Genomic DNA, 10261 nt, shown 5'->3' on the forward strand with positions numbered 1-10261 from the left:
ACAAATTGAAGTGTCACATCACCATTCAGTACATGATCTCTTATGAAGTGATGTCTTATCTCAATATGTTTAGTTCTTGAATGCTGAATTGGATTTTTAGTTAGATTAATGGCACTTGTATTATCACAATTAATGGGAATTTTATCTTGTTTAATGCCATAATCTTCCAATTGTTGTTTGATCCACATGATTTGAGCACAACAACTCCCGGCTGCAACATATTCAGCTTCAGCAGTAGATAATGCAACCGAATTTTGTTTCTTGCTAAACCATGAGATTAAGTTTTCTCCTAGGAATTGACATGACCCGCTGGTGCTTTTTCTATCAAGTTTACATTCAGCAAAGTCTGAATCTGTGTATCCTATTAAGTTCAGGCTAGATTCTTTAGAATACCATAACCCTATATTCTTTGTTCCTATTAGGTATTTAAAGATTCTCTTGACTGCAATTAGATGAGATTCCTTAGGGTTAGACTGATATCTAGCACACATGCAAACACTAAACATGATATCAGGTCTACTTGCAGTAAGATACAATAAAGATCCTATCATACCTCTATATAGCTTCTGATCTACAGATTTACCTGATTCATCTTGGTCTAATTTGCATGATGAGCTCATGGGGGTGCTGATTGACTTGTTTCCCTCCATATCAAACTTCTTAAGCATCTCCTTGATGTATTTGGCTTGATTGATGAAGATGCCTTCTTCAGATTGTTTGATTTGAAGTCCGAGGAAATAATTCAGCTCTCCCATCATGCTCATTTCAAACTCACTCTGCATCAAGTCAGCAAATTCTTCGCAGAGGGCGATTGTTAGTAGCACCGAAAATAATATCATCAACGTAAATCTGCACTAATAACATATCTTTGTTTTCCTTTTTCAAAAATAGTGTTGTATCTACATTTCCCCTAGAGAATTCATGATCTAGTAGAATTTGCTAAGTCTTTCATACCATGCTCTAGGTGCTTGTTTCAAACCATAAAGTGCATTGTTCAATTTATATACATGATTAGGGTATTGATGATTTTCAAAATCAGGAGGTTGTTCTACATATACCTCCTCATTAATATACCCATTTAAAAATGCACTTTTTACATCCATTTGAAATAATTTGAAGTCCTTAGAGCATGCAAATGCTAGTAAAAGTCTAATTGCTTCAAGTCTAGCTACAGGAGCAAAGGTTTCATCAAAATCTATACCTTCTTCTTGATTATAACCCTTTGCTACTAGTCTAGCCTTATTCCTTATTACAATTCATTTTCATCAAGTTTATTTTTATAAATTCATTTGGTACCTATAATTGAATATTCAGAAGGTCTTTCAACTAGATTCCATACCTTGTTTCTAGTAAATTGGTTTAATTCTTCTTGCATTGCATTTATCCAATTTACATCTTTTTCGGCTTCTTCTATGTGTTTGGGCTCAAAATGTGAGACAAAGGCTAGATGATTATTTAAGTTCCTAAGGGATGCTCTAGTCCTAACAGGTTGAGATGGATCATCTAGAATTAATTCCTTAGGATGCCCGTGAGCAAACCTCCAAGCCTTAGTCAGCCCATGATCCATAATAGCCTCTTGGCTTGATGATGCATTTTCAATTAATTTTTGACTATCATCTTGTAATGTCATCTCATCTATCTTTTCTTCAAGAATTTCAGCATCATCATCAAAATTAACTCTCTTGCTAGAAGAAATATCACTAGAATCATCAAAAACAACATGTATGGATTCTTCTATAACTAGGTTCTTTTATTAAAGACTCTATAGGCTTTACTAGTTGTGGAGTATCCCAAGAATATACCCTCATCAGATTTAGAGTCAAATTTTTCTAGATTATCCTTCCCATTATTATGAACAAAACACCTACATCCAAAGATATGAAAATAGTTTACCTTTGGTTTTCTGTTTTTCCAAAGTTCATAAGGTGTTTTCTTTATAATGGGTCTCAATAGAACTCTATTAATATATGACATGAAGTATTGATAGCTTCTCCCCAAAAGTACTTAGGAGGTTACTTTCACACAACATAGTTCTAGCCATTTCCTCTAGAGTTCTATTTTTCTCTCCACAACTCCATTTTGTTGTGGTGTCCTAGGTGCGGAGAAAATTATGAGTTATCCCCCTTTTTACTACAGAACTCATCAAATAACTAATTTTCAAATTCGGTTTCATGGTCACTTCCAATTGCTATGACTGAAGTATCTCTAGCATTGGTTACTTCTTTATGAAATTTCTTGAAAACTGAAAATGCTTGATCCTTATGAGCTAAGAACATGACCCAAGTGTATCTAGAATAATCATCTACGATAACTAGACCATATTTATTTCCACCTAGACTTGTCGTTCTAGTTGGTCCGAATAGGTCCATGTGTAGTAGTTCTAGAGGTCTAGAGGTAGAGACACAAATTTATTGTTGGGAACCCGCCCATGCCGCTGATATTTCAAAAAATTTTCAGATGGCAGCGGAATCAGCATGCACGGGTTCGACGTTCATCGCATGAACGTTGTTTCGAGACCTTTCGTAATTAGGTAAGAATTAAAACTTTTAAAACTATTAGGAAGATCAAATCTTTACCTTGCGTGGGTAGATGATCACCGCAACTCTGAATTCGTGGTTTTGGAAGAGGGTTCGCTTGAAGCCGTTCAAACGTCCGGCCTCTACGGGTATCCACACGAAGCAGCATCCGATCCAAGCTTTCTATCTCACCGGGGTGCTAGCTCCCTTGCAGAGATAGCTTTGATGGCTGATGTCCTCCCTCTCAATCAACTCTTGATTGTGCTTAGAAGGAGGAAGAAGAAGGATGAAGAAGAGGAAGAAGATGATCCCCTACGCAGCCTTCTCTTGTTCCTTGTGTTGGATGAAGGAAGGGAAGGGAAGGAGGCCGCCAACACTTGGAGAGCTTTTCCCTTGCTTGCGGCTGAGAACACCAAGGAAAGGAGAGGGCCACGGCTTGGAGGAAGAGAGGTTTTCAATACCTAGGGTGCCGGCCTCATAGTCCCTCTATAGCCATCAAGGGCTCCTCCAAAGTTGGAGCCCTAGATAACTTTCCAAAGAGAGAAGGGGGGCGCCGGCCCCTCTCTTCATGCCGCACACAAGGAGAGGAGGAGGGGCGTAATCCCTCCTTCTTGTGATGCCCTAATCCTCTTCCAAAGAGGATTGGGTGCCTCTCTTATGGTTTAATCCCAATCCAATTAGGATTAGCCAATTGGGTTCAATCTATGCTAGTCCTAATCCAACTAGGACTTGAATGAACCATGACTCAATTGAACTCTTCAATCCTAATCCAATTAGGAGTCATGTTGATTCATTAGATTATTAATTAATTTAGACTTAAGGAATCCTAATCCAATTAGGATTTGTTTAATTTTAGTCCTAATCCAATTAGGACTCTATTTGAATCCGAAGTCCTAATCTAATTAGGATTTCTAGGAATCCTACTCCAAGTAGGAATTCTATTTTAATTCAAAATTCCTAATCTCATTAGGATTGTAGGAATCCTATTCCAAGTAGGAATCCCAGTCCTACTCCAACTAGGATTCCCAGTCCTAATCCAATTAGGATTCTAGGAATCCTACCCGAAGTAGGACTCTTGTTTCAAGTCCAATTAATTAATTCCCTTGGTTCCTTCTTCAACTTCTTTATCAATCAAATTGATTACTTGTGATTCTTAATCACGATTTCAACCATCGGATCGGTCAATACTTCTAGTGTGTGTGACCCCATAGGTTCTATTCTGACTGGTAGTGAGATATATTGTGATCTCTATCTCAATATCATTGAAAACTCCTTTCAATGGGTTGGAACGATTCCAACTCAACTCATTAGGGTTTATCGATCATCGAGATAATCCCTGTGAGTCCCACCATCCACCAGTGACACCTAGCAGCATGTAGTGGCTACCCAGCAGAATGGAATGATGAACCTCTAGGTGCAGTTAACATGTGATACAGTCCTACTATCGTGGATCCCTACAGGACGGAGGTCATGGACAACTTGTCAAACCCCATCGTCTGTCATATGTCAAGATTTATTCGACTTGAGTTCGATAGTGGAAAACTCTTTTTCCACTTTATATTACTGCCCTGGCCAAGGTCTTAGAACTCAGTCTAACAAATCACATAGGATCACTCCTCTTCTATCAAGGTCGATAGATTCCTTATAGGTGCATACCCTACTCTTACAGTGAACCTACTGCAGCCAATCTACACTGCATGGACCCATATGGCTAGAGACCATGTATGTGTGCAGTCAAACTACAATAACCTCACTGTGAGTAGCCGAAGCACCGCAGGTCAAAGGACCAGTCACACTACTGCAACATCAAGCAAGTCACTGACGAGTGGATAGACATCCAAGTGACTTCTTGTCGTGGTCACGCTTAGTACCCTTGTTCTCTAACAAGCACCTGCACTATCACTTCAGTGTCCCTACACTGTGGACTCAAGTCTCGTCCATCCAGAAGGAAAGTGATCTGTGCACTGATCGGATCGATCACCGTCCTCGTGATGATCCATTGATCAGGAGCATTTAGAAATTAATCACCAATGATACATGGCTCAAATTCTCAACTCTTGAGAATATGTATCATCATCTTATTAATTCCTTGGACGATTCATAGACACATAAACAATATGAATGAAAAGATGCCTTTTATTTATTCAATAATAAATAGTCAAGTACAAAATTATGTCCCTAGAATTAATAATGTGTCAGCCAGATTGGCTTCTAGGGCATACATCTAACAATCTCCCACTTGCACTAAAGCCAATTGGTCATATATCTTAGGCCCATCTTCTCAAGGTGGGCTTCAGTCTTTTGCTGACTCAGCTGCTTAGTGAATGGGTCCGCCACGTTATCCGCGGAGTCTACTCTCTGCACCTCTACATATTTCTTCTCCACATAGTCGCGTATGAGGTGAAAGCGCCGCTCTATATGCTTAGACTTCTGATGAGACCTTGGCTCCTTAGCAAGAGCTATGGCGCCATTATTATCGCAGTAGAGTGTTATGGCATCTGATGTCATCACGTCCAACTCTGCAATGAATTTTTTGAACCAAAAGCCTTCCTTAGCAGCTTCAGAGGCGGCGATGTATTCAGCTTCCATAGTAGAATCAGCAATGATCGGTTGTTTAGAACTCTTCCAATTTACCGTACCACCATTGCACAAGAACACATATCCAGATGTTGACTTTCTGTCATCGACATCAGTCATGAAGTCTGAATCTGTGTACCCTTCTACCTTTAACTCTGATGATCCTCCAAAAACCAAGAATAAATCTTTAGTTCTTCTCAAGTACTTAAGAATATTCTTCACAGCTGTCCAGTGTTCTTCACCTGGATTCGACTGATATCTGCTTGTGACACTCACAGCAAGAGCTATATCAGGTCGTGTACATAGCATGGCATACATGAGGCTTCCTATTGCCGATGCATAAGGAATCTTGCTCATGCGTTGAATCTCTTCAGATGTGTTGGGGCACATCTTCTTGGAGAGATGAATTCCATGCCTTAGGGGTAAGAGACCCCTCTTGGAGTTTTCCATGCTGAACCTCTTCAGCACCTCCTCTATGTACATCTTCTGTGAAAGGCCAAGCATCCTTTTAGATCTATCTCTATAGACCTTTATTCCCAAAATATAGAATGCTTCCCCAAGGTCTTTCATGGAGAATTCTTTTGACAACCAGACCTTGACCGAGGTTAGCATGGGAATATCATTCCCAATCAGGAGAATGTCATCTACGTACAGTACGAGAAAAACGACAGCACTCCCACTAACCTTTTTGTAAACACACGGTTCCTCTTCGTTTTTGATGAAATCAAACGTTTTGATTGCATCATCGAAACGAGTGTTCCAACTCCGAGATGCTTGCTTTAGTCCATAGATGGACCTTTGCAGCTTGCAGACCTTGTGATCTCCATCACTGGAAGTGAAACCCAAAGGCTGTTCCATATAGATATCTTCATCAAGATATCCATTCAGGAAAGCAGTTTTCACATCCATCTGCCAGATTTCATAATCATGAAATGCTGCAATGGCAAGCAATGTTCGGATGGATTTTAGCATGGCTACAGGTGAAAAGGTCTCCTGATAGTCAATGCCTTCGCGTTGACTATACCCTTTCGCCACAAGCCTTGCCTTATAGGTCTCTACCTCTCCATCCGAACCTATCTTCCTTTTGTAGATCCATTTGCATCCAATAGGTACAATACCTTCTGGTGGATCTACTAAGGTCCAGACTTGGTTGGAATGCATGGAGTCTAACTCTGACTTCATAGCTTCCACCCATTTCTCGGAATCGATATCAGATATCGCCTCGTTGTAGGTTTTGGGATCCTGTATGTGATCCCTATCTCCCACTAGGAACATTTCCTCGGTATCCTCTTCTAGTATACCTAAGTATCTATCGGGAGGATGGGAGACCCTACTAGATCTACGAGGTGGTTGAGGGACATCGTGTACTGGCTCTTTATGAATGGGTTCTATAGGATCCATGACTCGTTGCTTTTCAGAGACTTTCTCTTCAAGCTCAATTTTCCTCCCACTGCCTCTATCAAGGACAAACTGATTTTCCAAGAAGATGGCATGACGGCTCACAAACACATTGTGATCCTCTGAGACGTAAAAATTGTATCCTAATGACTCTTTAGGATATCCTATAAAACGAGCACTTATGGTCCTAGCATCTAACTTGTCCGCCTGTAGTCGCTTGACGTGGGCCGGACATTCCAAATCTTGAGATGACCCAGACTTGGTTTCTTACCATGCCATATCTCATACGGTGTGGTAGGAACGGATTTAGAGGGAACTCTATTCAATAAAAAATTGCTGTGAGTAAGGCATCTCCCCAAAGGAACATAGGTAAATCAGTGAAGCTCATCATGGACCTGACCATATCCAATAGGGTCCGATTCCTCCTCTCTGACACCCCGTTGAGTTGAGGTGTACCCGGAGGTGTCCATTGTGAGACTATGCCGTTTTCTTTGAGATAGTCCCGGAATTCTCTACTAAGGTATTCTCCTCCTCGATCTGATCGAAGAGCCTTAAGAGGTTTTCCAGTTTGTTTTTCTACTTCATTCTTGAACTCTTTGAACTTTTCAAAAGAGTCAGACTTGTGTCTCATAAGATACACATATCCATACCGTGAATAATCATCGGTAAAGGTAATGAAGTAAGAATAACGTCCCCTGGCTAGCACATCGAATGGGCCACATACATCTGTATGTATTAGGGTAAGTATTTCAGTGGTCCTCTCCCCATGTCCTACAAAGGGCAGTCTAGCCATTTTTTCTTGAAGACAGGACTCGCAAACTGGATATGACTCGGAAGTCAATGAGCCGAGAAGCCCATCTTTATCCATTTTGTTCATCCTATCCTCTCCAATATGGCCAAGTCTGAGGTGCCACAAATATCTTTGGTTTATCTCATCTCTGGATCTTTTGGATCCTTTGGCACTCACATCTTGCTCGGTAACATTCACAGATACATCCATATGTAAATGATAGATGATGACCCAAAGATTGATTCATAGATTGATTTTGATGATCACAAAACCTTGAAGTATAGATACTAATGTTTATGTTGCAAGGAGAAAGATATTTATTTTGCAAGGAACATAGCAAGTTGGGAGAACACAAGAAGGCCTCCAAAGCTCTCAAGTTGGAAGAAAGCTACAATTTATTGGCCCAAGCTTAAAGTTCAAAGGATTTAAATTGGAGGAGTAAAATCAAAGGAAAAATTCAAAAGAATAGTCTTCGAGTCGACTCCTGAGGAATTCGAGTCGACTCCAATGTTTACCGAGTCGACTCCGGGGAAGTATGAGTCGACTCCTAAGAGTCATAGGCAGAAAAGTCAGAGAGCAGTTTTCGGGTCTGAAATTCGAGTCGACTCCAGTGGAACGCGAGTCGAAGCCTCCGATGGTGATTGGCAGCTGGACTCGACCTACCCAAAGACAAGAAGACTAATGTTTCAGAAAACTGAGAGCCCGAGTCGACTCCAAGAAAGTTCGAGTCGACTCCAAGACTGACAGCTAAAAAGACAGAGGATCGGGAGTTCGGGCTCTGAGATCGAGTCGACTCCAGGAAGTCCGAGTCGACTCGAGAGGACAAAATTCAAAATGGTCCACGACTTCAGTGATGAGCCGACTCCGAAATGCCAAGTCAGCTCCAAGAGTGGGGCGAGTCGACTCCAGGTTAAGACGAGTCGACTCCCAGTCGAGGCAAGCACATTTAATTCAAATTTGGAACAGTGGCCGAGTCGTCTCAGGTAAACACGAGCCGACTCCTGCAACAGGCGAGCCGACTCCTGATCGCTGCGAGTCGACTCCGATCCCAACGGTAACATTGTCAAGAAATGCAGACTGTGTCCAACGGCTCTTTTTCTGTCTCTAACGGCTATATTCTTGTTTCCACGCCATCTAAAGCTATAAAAACAAGAAGAGAGCTATGGGAGAAATCATGGAAGTGGGAGAGATCATCTAGGAAGAGATTCTCAAGAGATTACAAAGGAAATCTCCCATAAGCACAAAAGGGCCATCCAAAGGAAATAGAGAGAAGAAGAGCATCCAAGTGAATCCGAAAGCTTCCTCTCCATCCGTGTGCTGCTCGGGTATCCTCTACTTCATGCCAAATCAGAGGAGGGATCAAGTAAAGAAGAAGCGAGCTCCTCCATCTTCAAAAACTCGTTTGAGGGCTTTCTTTACTCTATTTGTTTATATTGTCATATTTGCTTGTTTAAGAAGCTTTGTTTGTTTTATATCTTTGTTTTAATATCTTGTAACTTGATTCAATCAAGGGATTGAATCAAGGGGTTAAGGTTTGTTGGTGAGCCAAAGAAAACAACGGGTTGTAAGGTTTGTTGGTGAGGCCAAAGGGAAAACCAACGGTGTTAGGTTTGTTGGTGAGCCGAGGGTAAAACCAACGTGTAAGGGTTCGATTGTGATCCGGAAAACAATCGGGGTGGTTCTAGTCGGTGAGCTGGAAAACCGACCGAGTTCGTTGTGCCTCGTAAAACAACAAGTTGGGTTGTGAGCTTGTAAAACAACCGGCTGTAATCGTAAGGATTATAGTGAAATTCCCAAGAGTCTTGGGGAGTGGATGTAGGTCTGGGGGTGCACCGAACCACTATATGTCTTGTGTGTTTGTAATGCCTCTAGTTATTGTCTAACTAACACACTCACTTACTTAGATAAATGCTTGCTTAATTCTTATCCGGACATCCTTTAGTTGCAAGCATATTTAATCAAGTCGAATTCTATACATCAAACTTTGCTAAGTTTAACTTTCACTGGCATCTATACAACTTAGCATAAGTTAATCAAAAAGTTTAGAAGTAGCATTAAAAGTCTTAAAAGACCCAATTCACCCCCCCTCTTGGGTTGTATCTACTGGGCAACAAGTGGTATCAGAGCAGGTGCTCAAATATTATTTGTAGTCTTAACCGACTAGAAGCCAAAGATCATGACAACTCAAATAGATAGTTTCTAGGAGAAGGACAATCAATTGATACACCTCCACTATTTAATGGCATAAACTATACACCATTGGAAAATACGCATGCGCATTTTTTATACAATCAGTTGATTATAATTTATGGAGCATTATAGTCAATGGAACACACACAAACCACTAGTCATAATGAGAAAATGGCTCAACAAAATTCAAAAGCCATGAACCTACTATATTGTGCACTAGATAGGAATGAGTTTAATTGCATATCTTCTTGCATGACTGCTAAAGAAATATGGAATATGCTTGAAGACAAATATGAATGCACTAACAAATCTGAAACATCATGTGTAGAAGGAGAGCAGTATCACATTGAAAATCCATGCTTGGGGCACAAGAGGTACATGCTGAAACTGAAAGCAATTTTACATTTGATGAACTCCATGATGCCTTTTCTGATTTGTATTTAGAATATAAGAAACTTATTTGTAAGAACAAAAACTTGAAGATTGAAAATCAAATTCTAATAGATGAAAAACTGAAACTAACCAGTAAAACTGAAATCTTAATTAAAGAAATCAAGAACTAAATCAAAGAGATCAACTTCTCACTGAAAGTCATGATAAACTTAAGAAAAACAATGAGTTACTTTCAGAAGATAACAGAAGATTAACTAAAGAAGTTGACAGATTAAAACCTGTTGTTGAAAAGATTTACCCTCAGCTCTGAAAAATTGAACCTAATGATAAATAATCAAGAGCTGAATTTGATAAAGTTACATTAGGATATCAACCTTGGTACACCCAAAAACCTTTT

The sequence above is a fragment of the Phoenix dactylifera genome, chromosome 15 (genome assembly GCF_009389715.1).
Source record: "Phoenix dactylifera cultivar Barhee BC4 chromosome 15, palm_55x_up_171113_PBpolish2nd_filt_p, whole genome shotgun sequence".
Classification (NCBI taxonomy): domain Eukaryota; kingdom Viridiplantae; phylum Streptophyta; class Magnoliopsida; order Arecales; family Arecaceae; genus Phoenix; species Phoenix dactylifera.